Source organism: Ornithorhynchus anatinus, chromosome 9, assembly GCF_004115215.2.
Source record: "Ornithorhynchus anatinus isolate Pmale09 chromosome 9, mOrnAna1.pri.v4, whole genome shotgun sequence".
Classification (NCBI taxonomy): Eukaryota; Metazoa; Chordata; class Mammalia; order Monotremata; family Ornithorhynchidae; genus Ornithorhynchus; species Ornithorhynchus anatinus.
In genome coordinates this window covers 31608779-31632284 of record NC_041736.1, presented here as the reverse complement: position 1 = coordinate 31632284, position 23506 = coordinate 31608779, and the positions used below count along the sequence as shown (strand labels likewise).

The following is a 23506-nucleotide window of genomic DNA, read 5'->3' as shown; positions in this document are numbered from 1 at the left end:
AAAATTCCTCTTCTGTACCCCACACCCTCCAGCTCTCAACCCACCTACCTGATTCCATTCCAGGTCAAACTCTTTGAATGGCTCTTCACCTACTGCCTTCATTTCCTCTCTTCCAGCTTCCTCTCTTCCTCGACCCACTATAATCTGATTTTTACCCCCTCCCTCCACGAAAACTGTGCTCTCCAAGGTCTACGGTAACCTTCTCTTAGCCAAGTCACGGTCGAGTCCCAAACCTATGGTTTTTGTCCTACTCCTCCTTAGACTTTCGGTGCCTTCAAATATACTGACCGACCAATCTCTCAATCAATGGTATTTAATGAGTACTTTCTGTGCGTAGAGCACTGTACGAAGCGACCGGGAGAGGACGGTACCACGGAGTTTACAGTCTAGAGGGCGTGACCGCTCCTTACCGGCGAAAATGCTATCCCACCTTCAAAGCCTATCAAAGGCACATCTCCTCCAAGAGGCCTTTCTTTCCTCTTCTCCCATTCCCTTCTACGTCATCCTGACTCGCTCCCTTCTTTCACCCCCCTTCCAGCCCCACAGCACTTATGTACATATCTCTGATTTGATTTATTTATATTAATGTCTGTCTCCCCCTCTAGACTGTAAACTCACTGTGGGCAGGGAACGTTATCATACTTCTATATTGTACTCTCCCAAGCACTTATACAGTGGTCTGCACACAGTAAGCGTTCAATAAATGTGACCGACTGACTGAAAATACTCTTCTATCTCAATCTGACCTCTCTGACTGGTCCTTCTCGGGCTCATTCGCCGGCTCTTCTCCTCTCTGCTCCTACCTGTCGGTGTGTAACAGGGTTCTGCCTCTGGATTCCCTACTTTTCTCATTTTACCCTCACTCGTCACGGCTTCGACTTCTACCTCTAAGAGGATGACCTCTTACAGAGAAGCAGCGCGGCTCGGTGGAAAGAGCCCGGGCTTAGGAGTCAGAGGTCGTGGGTTCTAATCCCAGCTCTGCCGCTTGTCGGCTGTGTGACTTTGGGCCAGTCGCTTCACTTCCTCTGTGCCTCAGTGACCTCATCTGTAAAATGGGGATGAAGACTGTGAGCCCCACGTGGGACAACCTGATCGCCTTGTATCCCCCCAGCGCTTAGGACAGTGCTTTGCACATAGTAGGCCCTTAACAAATACCACCATTATTAAATTGCCTTCACCCACCCCGAGCTCTCTCCCACTGTTCCATAGAGCGCTTCCTCTTGCCTCCAGTACCTCTCCTTCTTGATATCTCACTGGTACCTTAAATTAGCCATTCGACATCCTTCCTAAAATGCTTCTCCTCCTAATTTTCCCGTCCCATTTGACACCACCACCAGTCTCACTGTCCTAGAAGCTAATGTCATCTGTGCCTCCCTGCTCTCTTTATAACTATCACCTTCATTTTGTCACTGAAGCCTACTCACGTCCTCCCTGTCACAAATGGCTTCCGCCTTCAGATCTGCTCTCCCCATTTTTAAAGCCCCACCTCGTCCAGGAGGCATTTCCCCGCCGACTATCGTGTCAACCAAACAGCTACTCACTACTAGCACCTTACACGGACTGTAAGCTCACTGTGGGCAGGGAACATGCCTACCGACTCTGTTGGATCATAATAATAATGGTTGTACTTGCTAAGCGCTTACTATGTGCAAAGCACTGTTCTAAGCGCTGGGGGGATACAAGGTGATCAGGTCGTCCCACGTGGGGCTCACAGTTTTTAATCCCCATCTGACAGATGAGGTAACCGAGGCACAGGGAAGTGAAGCGACTGGCCCAAAGTCACACAGCTGGCAAGCGGCGGTGCTGGGATGAGAACCCACGACCTCTGACTCCCAAGCCCGGGCTCTTTCCACTGAGCCACTCTGCTTCTCGTACTCTTTCAGGCGCTCAGTACAGTGCGCAGAACACAGTAAGCACTCAGTTAATACCATTGATTCCCCTAACCTTAACATCTACGAATACGCTGCACATAGTAGGTATTCACTAGATCCCATTAATTGATCCATTGATAGTGGAAAAAATAAGTGAAACAGGTTATCAGTGGTATTTACCGAGCGTTAACTGTGTATACACTAAGTGCCGGGGAGAATACAAAACGGTAGAGTTGATAAATACAAATCCTTGCCCACAAGGATCTTTCAGTCTAGAGGGGGAGACAGATATTCAAATAAATTATAGAGAGGGGAAATGGCAGAGTGAGTGTAATGGCAGAGTGTTAGCCACCCCCCTTTCAGCGTGGCTTAGTGGAAAGAGCCCGGGCTTGGGAGTCGGAGGTCATGGGTTCTAATCCTGGCTCCGCCGCTTATCAGCTGTGTGACTTTGGCAAGTCACCTCATTTCTCTGTGCCTCAAGGACCTCATCTGTAAAACGGCGATTAAGACTGGGACAACCTGATTACCTTGTGCCCACCCCAGCACTTAGCACGGTGCTTGTCGCATAGTACGCGCTTAACAAACATCTTCATCGTTATTATTATTAGAAGCAGCGTGGCTCAGTGGATAGAGCACGGCCCTGGGAGTCAGAAGGTCATGAGTTCTAATCCTGTCTCTGCCACTTGTCTGCCGTGTGACCTTGGGCAAGTCACTTCTCTGGGCCTCAGTGACCTCACCTGTAAAATGGGGATTGAGACGGTGAGCCCTACATGGGACAGAGACTGTGTCCAACCCGATTTGCTTGTATCCACCCCAGTGCTTAGTACAGTGCCTGGCACATAGTAAGCACTTAACAAATGCCATAATTATTATTATATGAACATAAGTGCCGGGGCGCTGGGGATGGGGAGAGTATCAAAGTACTTAAGGGGTACAGATCCAAGTGAGGAGAGGGTGGATAGGGTGGGGAAATGAGGGGTTAGTCCGGGAGGAGGTATAAATGCAGGAGGGCTCTGAAGGCGGAGAGCGTGGTGGTCAGCTGGCTATGAAGGGGCGGAGAGTTCCCGACCAAAGGGAGAATGTGGGCAGGACACTGACGACGGGATAGATGAGATCAAAGTTCAACCAATAGGATGATGTACTCCTATTCCCAACAGTGATTTCCTGCCCCCAGTATTTGTAAGTAATTTGTTTGCCTGCCCTTCTCCCTCCTCCCCACCTACCGCATTAAATTGCAAGCCCTTTGAGAGCATGGACTGCTTCTTTCTGTTGGAGTCTCTCACACAGCTCGATATAATGCTCTGTCCACAGTGCAACAGAGCTTACCACTGGCAAGATCCAAAAGGAGTTTCCTTGCCCTCTGTGGTAGTATTTTTTTGAGCAACAATTTATTGAGCCTGGAGTTCCTTTTCAGGATGGCTTCCCTCATGCATTTCCTACACCAGATCCTGTCACTACACAGAATTAAATCCTGAGGAGCATCTTTTCTTACTTCACTCTTTCCCCTTGTCTTGTCTAATGCGACACCACGGACACATCTCTCCCAGAAGGCCCCGCTCTCCATCTGCAATCGTTCTGGTGGTGGATCCCGAGAGTTTTCTTGGCAAAAATCCAGAAATGGTTGACCACTGCCTGCTTCCACACGGTCAACTTGAGTCTCCACCCTCGACTCTCTCCCGCAGTCGCTGCTGCCCGGCAAAAGGGAGTTTTGACTTGTAGCAGGTGGCCTTCCGCCGCCTAGTCACTGCCCAAGCTAGGAATGGAATGGGAAGCCCTCTGCTTGACTCTCCGTCCCGTAGCCGAGACTGGTAGAGGACTGGAAACTCTCCAGGTGCCACCCTGAGAGGGGACTCTTTCCCCTCCCCATTATCTGTTCTAGTGTCTGTCTCCCCTTGGACTGGAAACTCCTTGCCTGCAGGGATCAATCTACCCACTCTGTCGTATTGTGCTTTCCCAAACATTTAGTACACCGCTCCGCACATGACAAGCGCTCACTAAATAACATTAATTGAGTATGTTGTGAACTCGAAGTGTTCTAGCAAACAGTGACTTATCCTGCCCCCAAACCCCACACCCATTTATGCAAGATTAATTGAAATGGCCAGTGACTGCTCTCTGACCCGGTTTTATAGCTTTCTCGATCCCTCTGAATATTGCCTTTCAACATTCCTCATCCTGATCAGGAGAGGTATAGAGCACTCCATCTGTTGCATTTTTGTTTCCATTTGGGATTTCTACTGAAGGGGATTCCATGGTAGGAGCTTCTGTTATCTGAGAATCAGAAGCAATTTGCAATAAGATTTATAAGTTGCTGAAGCATTGTAGATGGTCCTATTCTCAAAAATACTTCTTTGAGGAGGCTGAATTTTGCACTAAATTGTTTGACATCTCATTTTTGTGTATTTTCCAATATTATCTGGTTATTTAAATTGGGCACGTTATTGGATAAAACTCCTTCTTCACTAATGTAAAATAGTATGCCCAGAGATAAAAGCAAGCATCCTTTCATCTTGAATGAAAACACCTATTTACGTATTTCTATTTCATTTCCATGCAACTAACTCTAGAGTCCGATCGATGATACACCTTCATTCCATTTATGAACTCCTGAGCTGCAAGGCATTTTGTCCACCCAGGAAAATATCCCAGAAACTTCCCGCTTTTCTCTCCAAGTTCTATCAAGTAATTTATCGGAAATCTGGCAGGTCTCTTTTTATTTGTTCGGAGCCCAGAGAAACAGTATGTGAAGAAATGCAAAAATCGGCATGGCATGTGAGAAACAGCTTGGCGTAGTGGATTGAGCTTAGGCCCGAGGGTCAGAAGGACATGGGTTCTAATCCCGACTCTGTCACTTGTCTGCTGTGTGACCTTGGTTAAATCACTTCCCGTCTCTGTGCCTCATTGACCTCATCTGTAAAATGGGGTTGAAGACTGTGAGCCCCGCGTGGGACAGGGACTGTGTCCAACTCAATCTGCTTGTATCCGCCACAGGGCTTATTACAGTGCCTGACGCATAGTAAGCACTTAAGTACCACAATAATAATTATTATTGTTATCAATAGAACAGACATGTTCTCTGCCATGGTGAACTTACAGTCTAGAGGGTCCTTAATGACTGTGCCCCTCCAGGGACCTGAGTGGGATACTGTCCCAGCTCCCGGCCAGAGGTGTCGGGGTCCAAAAGTACATTGTGTCCAAGTCCCAGAGCCCTCCTCAGGTTGCCAGGTTTGCTCTCCAAGCCTGAGAAATGCTCATGGCGCTGAGTTGGGACATTCTATGTCTTAAAGAGTCACCATAGGGAGGAGAAGAAATGGTTGAGGGGCAGAATAATACTGAGGCTTGAGAAACAGCACCCACAACATTTAATGTTTAACTAAAATAAATTTGCCTTAGGTTCCTGGCACCGTTCCCAGGTCGCCGAAACGCATAGAGGAATCTTTTAGAAATTTCCCTGATGTTTCGCAAAATGCCGCTTTCCAAACCCTTTGGATTTTCACATGGAGTTATTTGAAACCCTGACATCTACTTTTAAAGGGCACGGCACCGTTCTTAAATGCAGCTAGAAAATGCAGAGCGAAGGATAGCCATAGAGTCCGTAGACTGTGGAAGGGAAGGTCAGCCTTAGTTCTTGCTTGCCAAACTCTCACACTGTTAAATCTCTCTCAATTCAATCAGTCAGTGGTATTTATTGAGGCCTTACTGCGTACAGAACACCATGCTAAGTGCTTGGGAGGATACAATATAATATATAATATAGTATAGTAGACCGGATCCCTGCCCACAAGAAGTTTACAGATTAGAAGGGGACACAAGATGTTGAAATAAATTATAGAGAGGAGAAATGACAGGGTAGAAGGACAAGTGCATATTAAGTTCTGTGGGTTGGGGTGAATATCAAAGGGCTTAAAGGGTTTAGTTCAAAAGCATAGATGAAACTAAAGGAGTGGGCATAGGGGAAATGAGAGTTTAGTCAGACAGGCCCCCTTGGAGGAGATGTGATTTAGTTGAGATTTGAAGGTGGAACGAATGACGGTTTGTCCAATATGAAGGAGTTGGGAGTTTCAGGCCAGTAGATGGGCAAGGGATTGGCAGTGACAGATGAGCAGTGTGGTCTAATGGAAAAGGCCTGGGCCCGGGAATCGGAGGACCTGTGCTCTAATCCCGACTCCTCCACATGCCTGCTGTGTGACCTTGGGTGAGTCACTCAACTTCCCTGGTCCTCAGTTATAGGGATTAAGACCGTGAGCCTCACGCGGGACATGGACCGTGTCCAACTTGATTAGCTTGTATCTACCCCAGCACTCAGAACAGGGCCTGGCATATAGTAAGCGCTTAACAAACACCATAAAATAATGAAAAAACAACTGTCTGATGTGATGATCTTGTAATTTCCCCAGAAATTAAAACAATACATGCCACATAGTAAGCCCTTCAAAAATACGACAATCATTACCTCAGAACTTAGTACAGTGACTGGCTCACCGTAGTTCTTAACAGGTACCATTAGGAAAAAAAAAGAAAGAAAAGATGAGATGGATGTACACAGTGTACGTTGGCGATAGAAGAGCGAAACATGCAGGTTGGGATGTAGAAGGAAATCAGCAAGGTAAAGTGGGATGGGGAGAAGAATAATAATAATGTTGGTATTTGTTAAACGCTTACTATGTGCCGAGCACTGTTCTAAGCGCTGGGGTAGATACAGGGTAATCAGGTTGTCCCACGTGAGGCTCACAGTTAATCCCCATTTTACAGATGAGGTAACTGAGGCACAGAGAAGTTAAGTGACTCGCCCACAGTCACACAACTGACAAGTGGCAGAGCTGGGATTTGAACTCATGACCTCTGACTCCCAAGCCCATGCTCTTTCCACTGAGCCACGCTGCTTCTCTGGAGAACCGAGCGAGTGCCTTGAAGTCTATGGTAAGGCATTTCTGTTTGATGTAGAGACCGATGAGCAACCTTTAGAGGTTATTGAGGAATGCATAGATGTGGACTGAACTTTTTTTAGAAAAATGATCTGGACGGCAGAGTGTAGTAAGGACTGGATAAGGGATTAAACAGGAAACAGAGAAGTCAGCGAAGAAGCTGATACAGGAGCCAAGGTGGGCTGGGATAAGCACTTGGATAAAAATGTAAGCAGTTTGGAGGGGGAGGAAAAGGAAGATTTCAGAGCCGGTGTGAAGCTAGAACCAACGGGACTTGGCTTCATCGAGATTGAATATGTCAGTTCAGTGAGAGAGCTGCATCAAGGACAGGGCCAGGGTTACAGGCCTGTGAGACAGGAAAGATGGTGGTGTTGTATTGAACTCTCCCAAGTGCTTACTCCAGTGCCCTGAACAATGTAGGTGCACGATAAATACCACTGATTGATTGGAAGTGCCACCCTTCACATGGCACATGACATAATATGTCACATTGCACATGGTTATGTCACCCGCGACTCATGTAAAGATACCGAATCACGCTGCAGTGAAACCACAGTTAGTATTCAGGGAGCTAAAGGAATCTTTATAACCCGGGTCAGGAATGGTTCCAGAAAAATGACAATAATGATAATAATAAGAAATGTGATGTTTGTTAAGCACTTACTACGTTTCAAGCATTGTACTAAGCACTGGGGTGGATACAAGCAAATCGGCTTAGACACTGTCCCTGTCTCACCGGGGCCTCACAGTCTCAATCCCCATTTTCCAGATGAGGTAACTGAGGCCCAGAGAAGTGAAGTGACTTGCCCAAGGTCACACAGCAGACATGTGGCGGAGCTGGGATTAGAACCCATGGCCTTCTGACTCCTAGGCCCGTGCTCCATCCATTACGAAGGCCAGATCTTCTTCCCAGAACGAGCTCAGAACCGGAGAGAACCCAGTTGCCCCAGCATTTATTTGGCTCCTGTCCCAAAACAAGATGAATTTTTTTTCCCTCCAGGAGTTTCCATTAAAGAAAAAAAGAAAAATCCAGCGCTATTGGAAACATACATACTGTGGGCGGTTAGGAGATAGTTTTGACAATGTGACTTCCTCGTTCCATTTGCTCAATCCTTAGGCCCGAGGAGATGTAATAATAATAATAGCGTTGGTATTTGTCAAGCACTTACTATGTGCAGAGCACTGTTCTAAGCGCTGGGGTAGATACAGGGTCATCAGGTTGTCCCAGTGAGGCTCACAGTCCTAATCCCCATTTTACAGATGAGGGAAATGAGGCACCGAGAGGTTAAGTGACTCGCCCACAGTCACACAGCTGACAAGTGGCAGAGTCGGGATTCAAACCCGTGACCTCTGACTCCCAAGCCGAAGGGGACAGTTGAGGACCGAGGAAATTAAGCACTGTGGTGGCTGCGGCCCAGAGAAAATACGGGAGGGGTTGAAGAAAATAAGCCCAGATGGTCAGAGATGACGGCCAAAGGGAGAAAAAAACCAAGAGAGATTAAAAGAATGGAGGCTCTAAAACAGGGTGGAGAGGGCAGGATGGAGAGCATTAGAAAGGAGAGGTGGGGCTTCTTCACCTATTAATTTTGATTTCTACCATCATCTTTAGCTTTTCTTCACCGTGTTAATGGTGATAATAATGTTAGTATCTGTTAAGCGCTTACTATGTGCAGAGCACTGTTCTAAGCGCTGGGGTAGATACAGGGTCATCGGGTTGTCCCACGTGAGGCTCACAGTTAATCCCCATTTTACCGATGAGGGAACTGAGGCATAGAGAAGTGACTTGCCCACAGTCACACAGCTGACAAGTGGAAGAGCCGGGATTCGAACCCATGACCTCCGACTCCCAAGCCCGGGCTCTTTCCACTGAGCCACGCTGCTTCTCCCGTAAGTCCTTCAGTCACAGTAACCCAGTTCCCTCCGACGTTCATCTCTCATTTTGTCAAGCACCAGTCTTTTAAGTTGAACTATTTAACCGTCTTATTATTTTTGGTCGTTATGTTCTGGTTCTGATCAAGAAGACAAAAGTAAGCGGTGAGAAGCGGCGTGGCTTAGTGGAAAGAGCCCGGGCTTGGGAGTCAGCGGTCGTGGGTTCTAATCCCGGCCCCCGCCACTTGTCTGCTGTGTGACCTCGGGCAAGTCACTTCACTTCTCTGTGCCTCAGTTACCTATTCTGCAAAAATGGGGATTAAAAAATGTGAGCCCTACGTGGGACGATCTGATTATCCTGTATCTCCCCCAGCGCTTAGGACAGTGCTCGGCACATAGTGAGCGCTTAACAAATACCATGATTATTATTATTATTATTAAGTGACACAATCGGGGTGTTAATGCTACTTCATAGGGACCGGCGGCTCAAATCCTTCAACGACTTCATCAGATTGGGGAATCCACACATATCATGGGGCCATGTGAAGAACTTCAACATCCAAGCTAATGTTTTACAGGGTTAAAACGCAGCGCCCGGTCAAGGTAGACACTAACATCTCTTCGGCCTTGAATATTCACAGATAAGAGTGCAATCGTCATTGACTTCATTTTTCCCCCAAACGTTAATTGATAAATACAGCAAAACTCCCTTCATTTTCCAGCGAAGCCAGGCCAGGTCTTCACCCTATTCTTTCTCTGCGCTTCTACCTCAAGATTTTTCCACTTTAAATCAGGGAGAGGTGCCTCTCTAAATCTCTTCTTCCCCAAACCTGCCGACCTTGTCACTGAGTTCATTTATTTGCTTTGCAGTTGAGTACATTAAGAGGTACAGAAAGATTCCATTAGGATCGTTCTGAGTGTGGGGAAGAGGCTCAGTTGCCTGAAGCATAAAGGTACTGGAGATACACATTTATAAAAGAGAGTGGTCCTTGGCTAAAATAAAATGAAACCCTTCACGGTTTTGCTTCTTTTTTAATCCCGGCTCCGCCGCTTGTCAGCTGTGTGACTGTGGGCAAGTCACTTCACTTCTCTGTGCCGCAGTTCCCTCATCTGTAAAATGGGGATTAAGACTGTGAGCCTCACATGGGACAACCTGATGACCCTGTATCTCCTCCAGCGCTTAGAACAGTGCTCTGCACATAGTAAGCGCTTAACAATTACCAACATTATTATTATTATTTTAAATGGGTGTAGCCCAGCACCCCGAGGGGACGTTATCATCCCGGGGTTCATGAGTTTGTTTCCATAGGTGTGGGATGACAGAAGAAACCGGCGCCCGGCTGCCGTGTATTTAATCCCAACACCTAGGCACTTTTTCGTTAATGGTATTTGTTAAGTGCTTACTACGTGCCAGACACTGTACTACCGCTGGGTAGATACAAACTAATCCGGTTGGACACAGTCCACATGGGGTTTTCACAGTCTTAATTCCCATTTCAGAAATGAAATAACAGGGGCACAGAGAAGTGAATGATTTGCTGTCACGCATCAGAGAAGTGGCCAAGTCGGAAGTAGAACCCAGGTCCTTCTGACTGCCAGGGCCACACTCTTTCCATCAGGCCACGCGGCTTCTTTTAGAAATGTGTCATTTTTTTTTTTGACACTACTGTAAGTGAGATCCTATCTGTGCACGTGAGCGTGGCTGAAAAGACTGAGGGCACACCCTTCCGTAAGGTTGGCCTGTTAAAGATAGTGGGTTTCAGACTTTCCTCTTGGTAGATCAAATTTCAGAAGTCTTTCCTCCAGGAGAGCCATCCCTCTCGCAGTCGCTGGCCGCCCGGCTGGTCTCCCTGCTGCAAAGCTCTCCCAACAGTGAACTGCTGGGTTCCATCGTCTGCCTTCTCTATAATAATAATAGAGTTGGTATTTGTTAAGCGCTTACTATGTGCAGAGCACTGTTCTAAGCGCTGGGGGAGATACAGGGCGATCAGGTTGTCCCACGTGAGGCTCACATTTTTTAATCCCCATTTTTGCAGAATAGGTAACTGAGGCACAGAGAAGTGAAGTGACTTGCCCACAGTCACACGGCTGACGAGTGGTAGAGCCGGGATTCGGGTTCTGGATTTAAATCAGAAGATACAATCTAATTTCTGAAGCTTTTTTGACAGTGTCACCTACAGACTTTACTCAAATCAAATGACGGTTGAGATTTCCTACTACAGCCAGCCAGATCATCTTCTTTGAACCTCGCAGTGACTTTGCTCTGCTCCTCAGGAATTATAAAGAGAATAGAGTGAAGAGAACGCAGGGCTGGGAGTCAGGAGATCTGGGTTCTCATCCCGGCTCTACTTTTCGCCGGCCACGTGACCCTGGGCATGTCGTTTAACCTCTCTGTGCCTCAGTTTCCTCGCCTGTAAAATGGGGATCAAACTGGGGATTCGATTGTGAACCCCTTGTGGGCCAGGGACTGTATCTGACCGAATTATCTTATGTTCACCCAGCTCTTAACCCAGTGCTTGGCACATAGCAGTTAACAAACGTCAGTATAATTAGTATTATTATTCATAGAGGCAGCATGTCATAGAAGAAGGAGCACGGGTCCGGGAGTCAGTAGGACACGGGTTCTAATCGCAGCTCCTCCGCTTATCTGCTGTGTGATCTTGGGCGAGTCACTTCACTTCCTCTGTGTCTCAGTTATTCCATCTATAAAATGGGGTTTGAGACTGTGAGCTCCATGTGGGACAGGGAATGTGTCCAACCCCACTTGTTTGATTCCACCCCAGCACTTAGTAAAGTGCCTGGCACGTAGTAAATGTTTAACAAAGAACTACCATATATTATAGTATTGTAGTTTTATTAGTATTATAGAATTTTAGTATTATTAGTAGAATTATTATTATACTAATTATTATCAGTAGTAATTTATTTATATTAATATCTGTCTCCCCCTCTAGACTGTGAACTCGTTGTGGGCAGGGAACATGTCTACCAGCTCTGTCATACTATTATATAGTTCGGTCCCCAGCATTTAGTTCAGCCACCTGCATACAGAAAGTGCTCAATAAATACAACCGATTGATCGACTGGTTGATTATTATGACAGCAGGATATCCAGTCAGTTGCTGCTTGGTGAAGTGGAAGAGGGGTTATGTAAATCCAGAGGGCAGGAGAAACAATTTGAAGACATAGTGAAGCACAGCTGGACGGACATATTTTCTTCCCAAGAAATCCCCTTTCTTTAGATAGATCATAAGGTCCTTTTAGATTGTCAGTTCAGTGAGGGCAGGAAGTGTGCCCGATACTAAGTATGGTGAAAAAAACCTATAAATGCTCCTGTTTTCGCATCATCTCCCCCGCAGACGGCTCTAGATGGCTCCAGGAGAGGAGTGAATCCTTCCGAGATGGCAGATGGGCTCTTCCTAACTGACCTTCCTCAATTATCTTAAAGCCTGCAAAACATAGTCTGCCAATGTGAGAATGAATGACCTTTGTTTCAACATTTAAAGAAGGTAGGGTGAGAGTTAAAGCTTTAAAAAATGTTAAGGCTCCTCATTCTAATGCCAAACTTGTTTAGATTTACTAAGAGTGGGACTGTACACCCTAGACACCTGCACACGCTTCTTATCCACCTTTGTCATGCTACAGAAACATCCCAAGATTTCAGACTTGATCATCTTCGATACTCCCAGGTGGTATGTACTTTAAATGCTGCGAGGAATATATGCATTTTGGAGCTGTGAATTAAGTTTGGACAAAGAAATGAGTTCTGAGGTTTTTGCTCTTAAGAATTGTCTATATTTCCTTTTCTTTTTTTGGAGTCAATCACTAGGATTTGATTTCCTTAGTCACCTTACTCTTCCATTCTTTTGTGATTTTCAGACCAAGGTTTGAAATGATTTCCCTAGGATTTAATCTGTGTTTTCTGAGAAACACAAATCTCAGCTTCTTAGGCAACAGAGGGAAAAAATGCTGAGGAAGGCCGGCTTGGTTCAGTAGTCCTGTTTACTGAACGGAGCGCAGTGAGTTCCCAGGCAGAAGTGAAGCTGTTTGGCTCACAATGCAGTGATTTTATTTGCCTGAAAAGGGAACTTGCAAAATGCCCTCCTTCCCAGCCTGGACCTTAATCAGCCTGACTCTGCCTTTGATGCCCGCTTGAGATTTTAATCGATCCAAATAAGAAAGCAAAGAATGATGTTTCCATATGAACTTTAATTTTTGCTCTCCAGAAATCTAATTCCATTGACTGTAATTTTACTAGATCTTCAGGAATAGATCTGTTAGAAGAACGGATAATTATCCTATATTTCACTACAGAAAGCCAAAGGGTTAAGGGTGGATTGTAAGGAATTGATCTGAATCACTCTCTATGTAGTTGAAGTATGAATGTAAATAAAATTGTATAAGTCAAATTTACTTCTGGCCTGGTCAGAACATGAAGTGCTCTTTTAAATCTACAGCGTAGATGATGATGATGTTTTCTATTTGTCTCAGTATCTTATATTTGCCAAAATGAAAACTGTGACTTTAGTTGTTTAATTTTTTAGATAGAAAGTAGGTGTTTCAATCCAAAAATTCTGAAATTTGCTGTTTTGAAATTATTGGCTCTTAGCTACTAAATAAATATTTGGACACCCTTTTTACCTCAAAGTAACCCCATTTTCCAAGAACTGAAAAAAGTTTAACTGCAGGAAGGTTTTTTTTTTTTTCCTGTTACTAAATAACATCTGAACAACAGGATGTTCCTTTTAATGTTGTCTGAGAGCAGGGGCTGTTATCAGAAGATAAACTCTAACCTAAATTGGCTGGTGAGTGGAATCCCTGAATCCAAAGACATTAATTGAGATAAAGAGGGAAGGATGCCTTTTCTCCAACGAAAGTCGCTCATTTAGAACCAAAACAGCTACTATGAATATAATCTGGCTCTGATTGTGACAGGAAGCAAACGATCTTCAGGAAAAGATCATGGTGCGACATTCCAATTATGTCATAGCAAAATTAACTAATTCACTGAAATCCAGTGTTTTGATCCCAAGCAGGAAAACCAGGATTTGTAAAGGTGAGTCTTCCACTAAATCCTTCCTTCAAAATGCCTTAGATAAACAGCCAGAATCCTTTTAACTGAGCCATAAATAATGGGAAACAGAGATTCTACAGAGGTTGACCATTAACTACATTAACTAATGTTTACTGATAGTTGTTATTTGGAAATATTTCTACAAATTCACTGATGTAAGGTGCTAAGATTTTAAGTAAATGGGATGGAAAGAACAAGCAGCTATCTGAAAAATGAGAGACGAATTCAAGCTTCCACTGTAATAATAATAATAATAATGTTGGTATTTGTTAAGCGCTTACTACGTGCCAAGCACTGTTCTAAGCGCTGGGGTAGACATAGAGGAATCAGGTTGTCCCACGTGGGGCTCACAGTCTTAATCCCCATTTTACAGATGAGGGAACTGAGGCACGGAGAAGTTAAGTGACTCGCCCACAGTCACACAGCCGACAAGTGGCAGAGCTGGGATTCGAACTCGTGAGCCCTGACTCCAAAGCCCGTGCTCTTTCCACTGAGCCACGCTGCTTCTATCAGTGTCTCACTGATATCAGTCTCACTCAGTCTCACTGTACTGATCTGTGATTTGCCTGGGGGTGAGGAAAGTGTTGGTATTTGTTAAGCGCTTACTATGTGCCGAGCACTGTTCTAAGCACTGGGGTAGACATAGGGGAATCAGGTTGTCCCACGTGGGGCTCACAGTCTTAATCCCCATTTTACAGATGAGGGAACTGAGGCACAGAGAAGTTAAGTGGTGTTGGGACATGCAACAGACACATGGAAAATATCCCAAAATCTACCAAAGCAAATTGGCATCACATCTAGAATAATTCCAAGAGATTGAACAAATTCAGCATCCTTACTCTGAGTGATGTTCATCCCCTTGATTCTATTAATTGCTATTGTTCTTGTCTGTCCGTCTCCCCCGATTAGACTGTAGCCGTCAAAGGGCAGGGACTGTCTCTATCTGTTACCGATTTGTCCGTTCCAAGCGCTTAGTACAGTGCTCTGCACATAGTAAGCGCTCCATAAATACTATTGAATGAATGATGTTCCGCCGGAGTGTAATGAAGAAAGTGGCGATCGCTATATGTGGAAAAGGCCCTTTTACTTTTTTCGGTATATAAGAATATAACAAATGATAGCTTTGAGAAGCTTTTTAACGCAATGCTAACAATATGTTATCTGTCAGGTGCCTGCTATGTGCCAAGGACTCGATTAAGCTCTGGGCTCGATACGCGTTAATCAGGTTGGACAAAATCCCTGCCCCACATGGGGCTCGCAGTCTAAATAGGAGGGAGCATAGATGTTGAATCTCCAATTTATAGATGAAGAAATTGAGGCGGAGAGATCTTACGAGATTTGTCCAAAGTCACAGCAGAGGCGCGTGGCAAACCTCGGCTTGGAACCTAATCGTTCATCTTGTCTTACGCTCTCGAGTCGTCTTCGACCCATAACGACTCCGTGAACACATCTCTTCGGGAAGGCCCCACATCCATCTGCAATCGTTCTGGAAGTGGAACCATAGAGCTTTCTCGGTAAAAATCAGGAAGTGTTTTACCACTGCCTTATTCTGCACAGTAAATTTGAGTCCCCGCTCCCGATTCCCACCCACGCCACTGCTGCCCGGCACGGGTGAGTTTTGACTTGTAGCAGATGGACTTCCTCTCGCTAGCCACTGTCCAAGCTAGGAATGGAATGGATATGCCTCTGCTTGGCTCTCCTTCCCATAGTCGAGACTGATAGAGGACTGGAAACTCTCCAGGTGCGGTCCTGAGAACATATGCTTAACAGAAAATTGAAATTTAAGAAATATATCTTCACCCGGATCGTCAGTGACCCGGAATTTCTGTTACACTGAAAAATCTAGAGATAATTTCCAAGGCAACCAGTAGCTCACATTGGAAACCTTAGGGTTTTGGAGGTTTCCCAAGTCATTTTCCCAGGTAATTAATTAGGAATAACCAGGAACTAGAAGTGCCTGACTGCACTGTACAATTACCAGCTGTTCTTGCTCCCCGCAAATGCTATTCTGGCCCCATCGAGATGAAGCAGCATGACCTAATGGAAAGAGCACTGGCCTGGGAATCAGGGGACTTGGGTTCTAATCCTGCCTTTGCTACTTATCTGCTTCGTGACCTTGAGCAAGTCGTTTAACTGCTCTGAGCCTCAGTTTCCTCATCTGTAAAATAGGGATGAAATACCTGATCTCCCTCCCACTTAGACTGTGAGTCGCACGCGGGTCGGGGACTGTCTCTGACCTGATTATCTTTCTCTACACTTGAAGTTTCTTGTGGGCATAGGAATAATAATAATAATGTTGGTATCTGTTAAGCACTTACCATGTGCCGAGCACTGTTTTAAGCGCTGGGGTAGATACAAGGTAATCAGGTTGTCCCACGTGAGGCTCACGGTCTCAATTCCCATTTTACAGATGAGGGAACTGAGGCACCGAGAGGTTAAGTGACTCGCCCAAAGTCCCACAGTTGTCAGGTGGCAGAGCCGGGATTAGAACCCATGACCTCTGACTCCTAAGCCCGGGCTCTTTCCACTGAGCCACGCTGCTTCTCAATAGTGACTTCAGCTCCAGAGATGCTTAAAGTGATCTTACAGACATCTAGGCAGGACGTCGAAAACCTCCTCTGTCAGGCAAAGGAGGTTGTGGAGAGATCAGTGGGAGAAAACGGAGTGGAAGAATATATCGGTATTTACCATTATTGTATTTAAATGTACTGTATTTATAATCATTTCTCTGCGCCTTGCGTCTCGTCCTGGCTCCTATCTCTGACATTCTTGCGATCGTCCTTGCCCGCAGTGGGGGCTCAGGACAGTCCACTGAACGTAATAGGGACTCAGTAGGCACAGTGCTCTGCATAAAGTAGGCACCTCGTATAAAGATCCGCATTTAGTCAGTGTGTAAAAAATGCTGCTGCTCTGGCCGCTAATGCTGCTGCTGATGACACCAAAGACAGTATTCTTGTTTTCGCTAAGAATATAGCACTCTTCAGAACATGTCATCTCTATGTGGAGATAATCTGGGGTCTGCAGCATGGTCTAGTGGAAAAGGGAGTCAGATGACCTGGGTTCTAACCCGGCTCTGCCACTAGCTTGCTGTATGACCTTGGGGAAGTCACTTCACGTCTCTGTACCCCAGTTTCCTCAACTGTAAAATGGGGATTCAAGAATGATAATGATAATGATGGTATTTGTTAAGCACTTACTGTGTGCCAAGCACTGCTCTAAGCGCTGGGGTAGATACGGAGAAATCAGGTTGTCTCACGTGGGGCTCATAGTCTTCATCCCCATTTTACAGATGAGGTAACTGAAGCACAGAGAAGTAAAGTGTCTTGCCCAAGGTCACCCAGCAGACAAGCGGCGGAGGCGGGATTAGAACCCAAGACCTCTGACTCCCAAACCCGGGCTCTTTCCACGAAACTGCGCTGCTTCTCAATCCCAAGTCTCCCTCCCACTTAGGATGTGAGCCTTACGTGGCACAGGGATTTTGTCCGACCTGATTAACTGGAATCTACCTCAGAGCCTAGAACAGTGCTTGACAAATAGTAAGCATTTAACAAATACCATAATTATTATTGCTACCATAATTATTATTTAATCCCAGTCCTGCCACTGGGCCAACTGAGTGACCTTAGGCAAGTCACCTAACCCTTTCCTGCCTCAGTATACCTGCCCCTAGACCCCACTTCACCCTCCAGTGATCACCCCATCTCCCTCCTATCATTTCCTTTCAAAGTCCTCAAGCGAGTGGCTTATATGTACTGCCTCCTCTTCCTCTCACCCAACTCTTTCCTCGGCTCCCTGAAATCTGGCCTCCACCCACTCTGTTCCAATAAAACCGTCTTCTCCGAAGTCACCGACGACCTCCTTCTTGACAAATCTACTCCATCCTAATCGTCTTAGACCTCTCAGCTGCCTTTGCAATTGCAGATCGGCCCCTTTTCATGGAAACACTAACCTTGGTTTCACTGACCTCACCTGGTTCTTCTACTGTTCTGGCCGGTCCTTCTCAGTCTTTTGCCAGTTCCTCCTCTGCGTCCCACTCCCTAACTGGGAGTTCGTCACCCTGGCTTGCTCCCTTTTTTTTCCTTCCTCCCTCCCAGCCCCTCAGTACTAATGTACATAACCTAACTTGTTTATTTATATTAATGTCTGTCTACCCACCTCTAGATTGTAAGCTCACTGTGAGGAGGGAATGTATCTGATAATTGTTGTATCGTACTCTCCCGAGCAGTTAATAATAATTATGCTCTCAATAATTATGATGGAATTAACTGAATTAGTCCCTCAAGCCTCCATTCTCAATCTCCTACTGCTCAACAACCTTCGCTACTCACATGACTTCCCAATCTACCTTTACCAAGCAGTGTGGCCTAGTGGATAGATCCCGGGCCTGGGGGTCAGAAGGTCATGGATTCTAATATCAGATCCTCCACTTGTCCGCTGTGTAATGTAGGCAAGGCATTTCACTTCTCTGGGCCTCAGTTATCTCACACGTAAAATGGGGATTGAGTCTGTGAGCCCCAGCTGGGACAGGGACCGTGTCCCACCCGATTACCTTTTATCCACCCCAGCACTCAGCACGGTGCCTGGCACATAGTAAAGACTTAAGGAATACCATAATTATTCCTATTATTATTCCAGCAAGCCCCGATCTCTCTTCTTTTCTGTAATCTCTCATTACCTTCTGTCTTCAAGATAGCCCTACTTGGATGACCTGCCGGGACTTGAATTTAACATGTCCAAAGCAGAACTCCTCATCTTCCCATCACACTCCTCCCTCACGACATTCATTCATTCAATAGTATTTATTGAGCGCTCATTATGTGCAGAGCACCGTACTAAGCGCTTGGAACGAACAAGTCGGCAACAGATAGAGACGGTCCCCGCCGTCTGACGGGCCCACGGTCTGATCGGGGGAGACGGACGGACGGGAACGATGGCGATGAATAGAGTCGAGGGGAAGGACGTCTCGTAAAAACAATGGCGACTAAATGGAATCGAGGCGATGCACATCTCATTAACAAAATAGATAGGGTAATAAATATATATAGTCGAGCAGACGAGTACGGTGCCGAGGGGATGGGAAGGGAGAGGGGGAGGAGCGGAGGGAGATGGGGGGAAAAGAGGGTTAAGCTGCGGAGAGGTGAAGGGGGGGCGGCAGAGGGAGTAGAGGGAGAAGGGGAGCTCAGTCTGGGAAGGCCTCTCGGAGGAGGTGAGTTTCAAGTAGGGTTTCGAAGAGGGGAAGAGAATCGGTTTGGCGGAGGTGAGGAGGGAGGGCGTTCCGGGACCGCGGGAGGACGTGGCCCGGGGGTCGACGGCGGGATGGGCGAGACCGAGGGACGGTGAGGAGGTGGGCGGCGGAGGAGCGGATGAGGATGGAGACATTCCCATCACTGCATCACTGTAGACACCAACACCACCAACTCCTCGTCTCACAGTCAGGGCGTTATCCTTAACTCATCTCTTTCAATCTGCCTAACGATCAGTGGTATTTATTAAGTGCTTACAATTAAGTGCTTATAACGTGCACAACACTATACTAAGTATTTGGGAGAGTAGAATACAACAGAGTTGGTATGTTCCCTTCTCACGGTAAGCAAATCAGTAACCAAATTCTATCAGTTCTACCTAGACAACATCTCTAGAATCTACCCCTCCCTCTTCATCCAAATTGCTACCACGCTGATCCGGGCACTATCATGTCCCATCTCGACTACTGAATCAGCCTCCTCGCTGGCCTTTCCCCTCTCTTGTCCCTGCATCACTCTGTTGCCCAGATCATTTTTATGAAAAGTCATTTTGCGAGTCTCGCCACTAAATCCATCAATCCATCAATTAAGCATATTTATTGAGCATTTAATGTGTGCAGAGCACTGTACCATGGTTACCTCTCCGTCTCTGCGACTGGCCAAAACGTCTTGCCGTTAGCTTTAAACTCTTGCTCAACTCCCATTACAACACAGTCCTCACTCTTTGCTCCTTTAACACCATCCCACTTACTGTGCCTCAATTTTCTCTTTTGCCACTGACCGTGCTTATGACCTCCCTCCTACCTGTATCTCCCTTCCCCGTCATATATGACAGACCACCATCTTCCACTGCTTTCCCCATCTTCAAAACCCCGCTAAAATCAAAACCACCATCTTCCACTGCTTTCCCCATCTTCAAAACCCCGCTAAAATCAAAACTCCTCCAGGAAGTCTTCCTTCTCACCTCCCCATCCTAATTCTTCCTCCTGCCGTCACGTATGCACTTGCATTCCTATTCCCGAGCGCTTTGATATTCACCCTATCCCCCCTCGGAATTCTCATGGACGTAAACTTATACTCTGTTGCTTTCCCTCTCTGTAATTTATTTTATTATGTTTTCTCCTCTAGACTGTAAGCTCTTTGAAAGCAGGGATCGTGTCTACCAACTCTATTGCTTCATATTCTCCCAAATGCTTAGAACAGTGCAATAAACATTCAATATATGTAACCTTGGATTAATCGTTCTATAAAATGGAGATAAAATAGACCGTGAGCCCCTTGTGGGTCGGGGACTGTATCCCATCTGAAAACTTTTGTATCTATGCCCCTGTGCTTGGCACATAGTAAATGCTGAATGAATGCCGTCATTTTTTTATGGTATTTGTTAAGCACTAATGCCAGGAAAAGTCCAGGGAAAACGTGGCAGAGGCAGAGCAGCAGCAAGGTGGATAGAGATCAAAACGACGACAACGGAAGAACCGTTAGAAAGGTTGGGGATTAGAGCAGAGGACAGGACGTTCTGGAGAAACTATATCCATGGAGTTGCTAGGAATCAGAAACGACTCGACAGCCCTTGATGATAAAAATCTGTTAAGCTCTTACTCTGTGCTAGGCACTGTACTAAGCACTGGGATAGACACAAGCAAATCAGGTTGGACACAGTCTACGTCTCACATGATGCTCCCAGGCCTAATCCCCGTTTTCCAGATGAGGTAACTGAGGCCCAGAGAAGTTCAGTGATTCACAGAGCAGACAAGTGATGAAATCGGCATTAGAACCCAGGTCTCTCTCTCAGGGCTGCACTCCATTCACAAGGCCACATTGTTTCTCAGTATTCTTTTGAAGTCGAATAAATCCTCCAGTGTTCCTAGAGCCTCAAGGTGTTTGATGCCCGTTCTCCGGCATCCAGCTCTCTACCTCTCTTCAAAGCCCTACTGAGAGCTCACCTCCTCCAAGAGGCCTTCCCAGACTGAGCTTCCCCTTTTCCCTCTGCTCCCTCTGTTGCCTCTCTGCCCCTCCCTTCTCCTCCCCTCAGCTAAGCCCCCTTTCCCCCCACAACTCCCCTTCTCCCTTCCCCTCCCCTCAGCCCTGTGCTCATTTGTCTATATTTTTATTACCCTCTTTATTTTGTTAATGAAGCGTCCATCCCCTTGATTCTATTTATTGCTATTAAGTTGTCTCGTTTTTGTCCCTCTGTCTCCCCCGACTAGACTGTAAGCCCATCGGTGGGCAGGGATTGTCTCTATCTGTTGCCTGATTGTACATTCCAAGCGCTTAGTACAGTGCTCTGCACATAGTAAGCGCTCACTAAATACTATCGAATGAATGAACGAATACCTCCTGACCCTTGCCGATGTAGGTCCGGGCTTATGGAAATTCTCTGGCAGTGCAGCAGTAGCTGATCTTAAAGAAGGCCTGTGGGCTACTGGAAACCAACAATGGACAACTCCCAGGAAGCAACTTTATCCTCGAACCCGGATCCCGGGGGAAATTTCGGGGACAGTGAGAAGACAGAAGAGGCTCTTCCCTGCATGGCTGCCCCTCTCACACCCTCAAGAGAATAAGGAGGCAGGGAAAGAGCTTATTCCAGAATGACCCGCACCCACTCAGCCTTTTGAGATGCACACAGGGAGGCTTATGCTGGCTGAACTCTACAAGAAAATATAAATAGAGCCTGAGTAGACTGTAAGCTCGTTAGGGGCAAGGAATATGTCTGCTAATTGTGCTGTACTGTACTCTCCCAAGTGCTTAGAACAGTACTCTGTTCATAGTCGGCGCTCAATCAATACCTTTGCTCGATTGATTACCTGCAGTTCTCTGCTATTTTTTTGGAAAGAAGGTATATAAATTAATGGATTTTTTGGAAAATCCTGAATATTCTGTTTTCCCCACAGAATCAGGCATTGCAGTGAAACCATGCCTCCTTTTACATTTTGGATATGAGCACGCGTGTGGAAGATAAAGCATGCCTCTTGCTTGGATGGCTAATTTCTTATCATTTCTTTTCCATTTGAAATAAAAGTTTCCAAAGTGAGACTCTCCGTTTTGTATTTGAAGTCTTTCTCAGTCAAGCTCGAATGCAATTAAATCGTTTAATTCACTCCAAACAGTGTTCTTTTTTGCATTTGAGCAGCATTCTTGGGCTCGTTTGTCTTCTTTTTTAAGGTTGACAGTGAAGATGGGGGGGCGTCTCACTCATCCTATCCCTCCTTGATTACTGTATCAGCCTCCTTGCTGACCTTCCCGCCTCCTATCTCTCCCAAATCCAGCCCATACTTGACTCTATTGCCTGGATCATTTTTCTACAGAAACGTTCAGGACATGTTTCCCCACTCCTCCAAAACCCTCCGGTGGTTTCCCATCTACCACCACATTAAACAGAAACTCCTCACCGTTGACTCTAAAACAGTCAATCACCTTGCCCCTCCGGAAGCAGCATGGCCTAGTGGCAAGAGCACAGGCTTGGGAGTCAGAGGACGTGGATTCTAATCCCAATCCCGCCACTTTTTGGCTGTATGACCTTGGACAAGTCACCTAACCTCTCTGTGCCTCAGTTACCTCATCTGTAAAATGGGGATTAAGACTGCGAGCCCCATGTGGGACAACCTGATTACCCTGTATTTACTCCAGTGCTTAGAATAGTGCCTGGCACACAGTAAGCGCTTAACAAATACCATTATTATTATTATTATTATATATTTTTATAATAGTGGTATTTGTTAAGCGCTTACTGTGTGCCAGGCACTGTACTAAGCACTGGAGTAGTTATCAGCCAATTGAGTTGAGCACAGTCCCTGTCCCACATGGAGCTCACAGTCTCAATCCCCATTTCACAGATGAGGTAACTGATAATGTTGGCATTTGTTAAGCGCTTACTATGTGCCGAGCACTGTTCTAAGCGCTGGGGGAGATAGAGGGTCATCAGGTTGTCCCAAGTGAGGCTCGCAGTTAATCCCCATTTTACAGATGAGGGAACTGAGGCACAGAGAAGTGAAGTGACTTGCCCACAGTCACACAGCTGACAAGTGGCAGAGCCGGGATTCGAACTCATGACCTCTGACTCCCAAGCCCGGGCTCTTTCCACTGAGCAGAGAAGTGAATATACTTGCCAAGGCCACAGAGTAGACAAGTGGCGGAGCCGGCATTAGAACTCATAACCTTCTGACTCCCAGGCCTGGGCTCTCACCACTATGCCATGCTGCCTCCCCTGTGCTACTTCACCTCACCGGTCCCACACACTTTGCTCCTCTAATGCCAACCTTCTCACCGTTCTTCGATCTCATCAATCTCGCCGCCGAACCCTTGCCCACGTCTTGCCTCTGGCCCGGAATACCCTCCCTCCCGGTATGTGACAATTTCTCCCTTTCAAAGCCTTACGGAAGGCACATCTCCTCCAAGAGGTCTTCCCTGACTCGGCCCTCTTCTCCCACTCACTCCTGCATTACCCTGACTTGCTCCCTTTATCTCTCCCCCTTCTCAGCCCCACGGGCCTTATGCCCATATCTGTAATTTATTCATTTTATA

At 46.2% G+C, this 23506-nt stretch overlaps 1 long non-coding RNA gene and 1 other non-coding gene across 3 annotated transcripts in view; one reads left to right on the top strand and one right to left on the bottom strand.

Annotated features, from left to right (window-relative positions):
* The window catches only part of LOC103164869, a 31437-nt gene extending 9351 nt beyond the window's left edge, over positions 1–22086 (top strand). For both annotated transcript variants that reach the window (XR_005660398.1, XR_484365.4), the window contains 2 exons: positions 12025–13721; positions 21342–22086. This is a non-coding gene — a long non-coding RNA (uncharacterized LOC103164869). The remainder of the gene's footprint in view (positions 1–12024; positions 13722–21341) is intronic.
* LOC114814420 lies at positions 15361–15498 on the bottom strand. Its single transcript, XR_003762218.1, has one exon. It is a non-coding gene; the product is annotated as a small nucleolar RNA SNORA7 (small nucleolar RNA).
* Positions 22087–23506: the final 1420 nt, after the last annotated feature.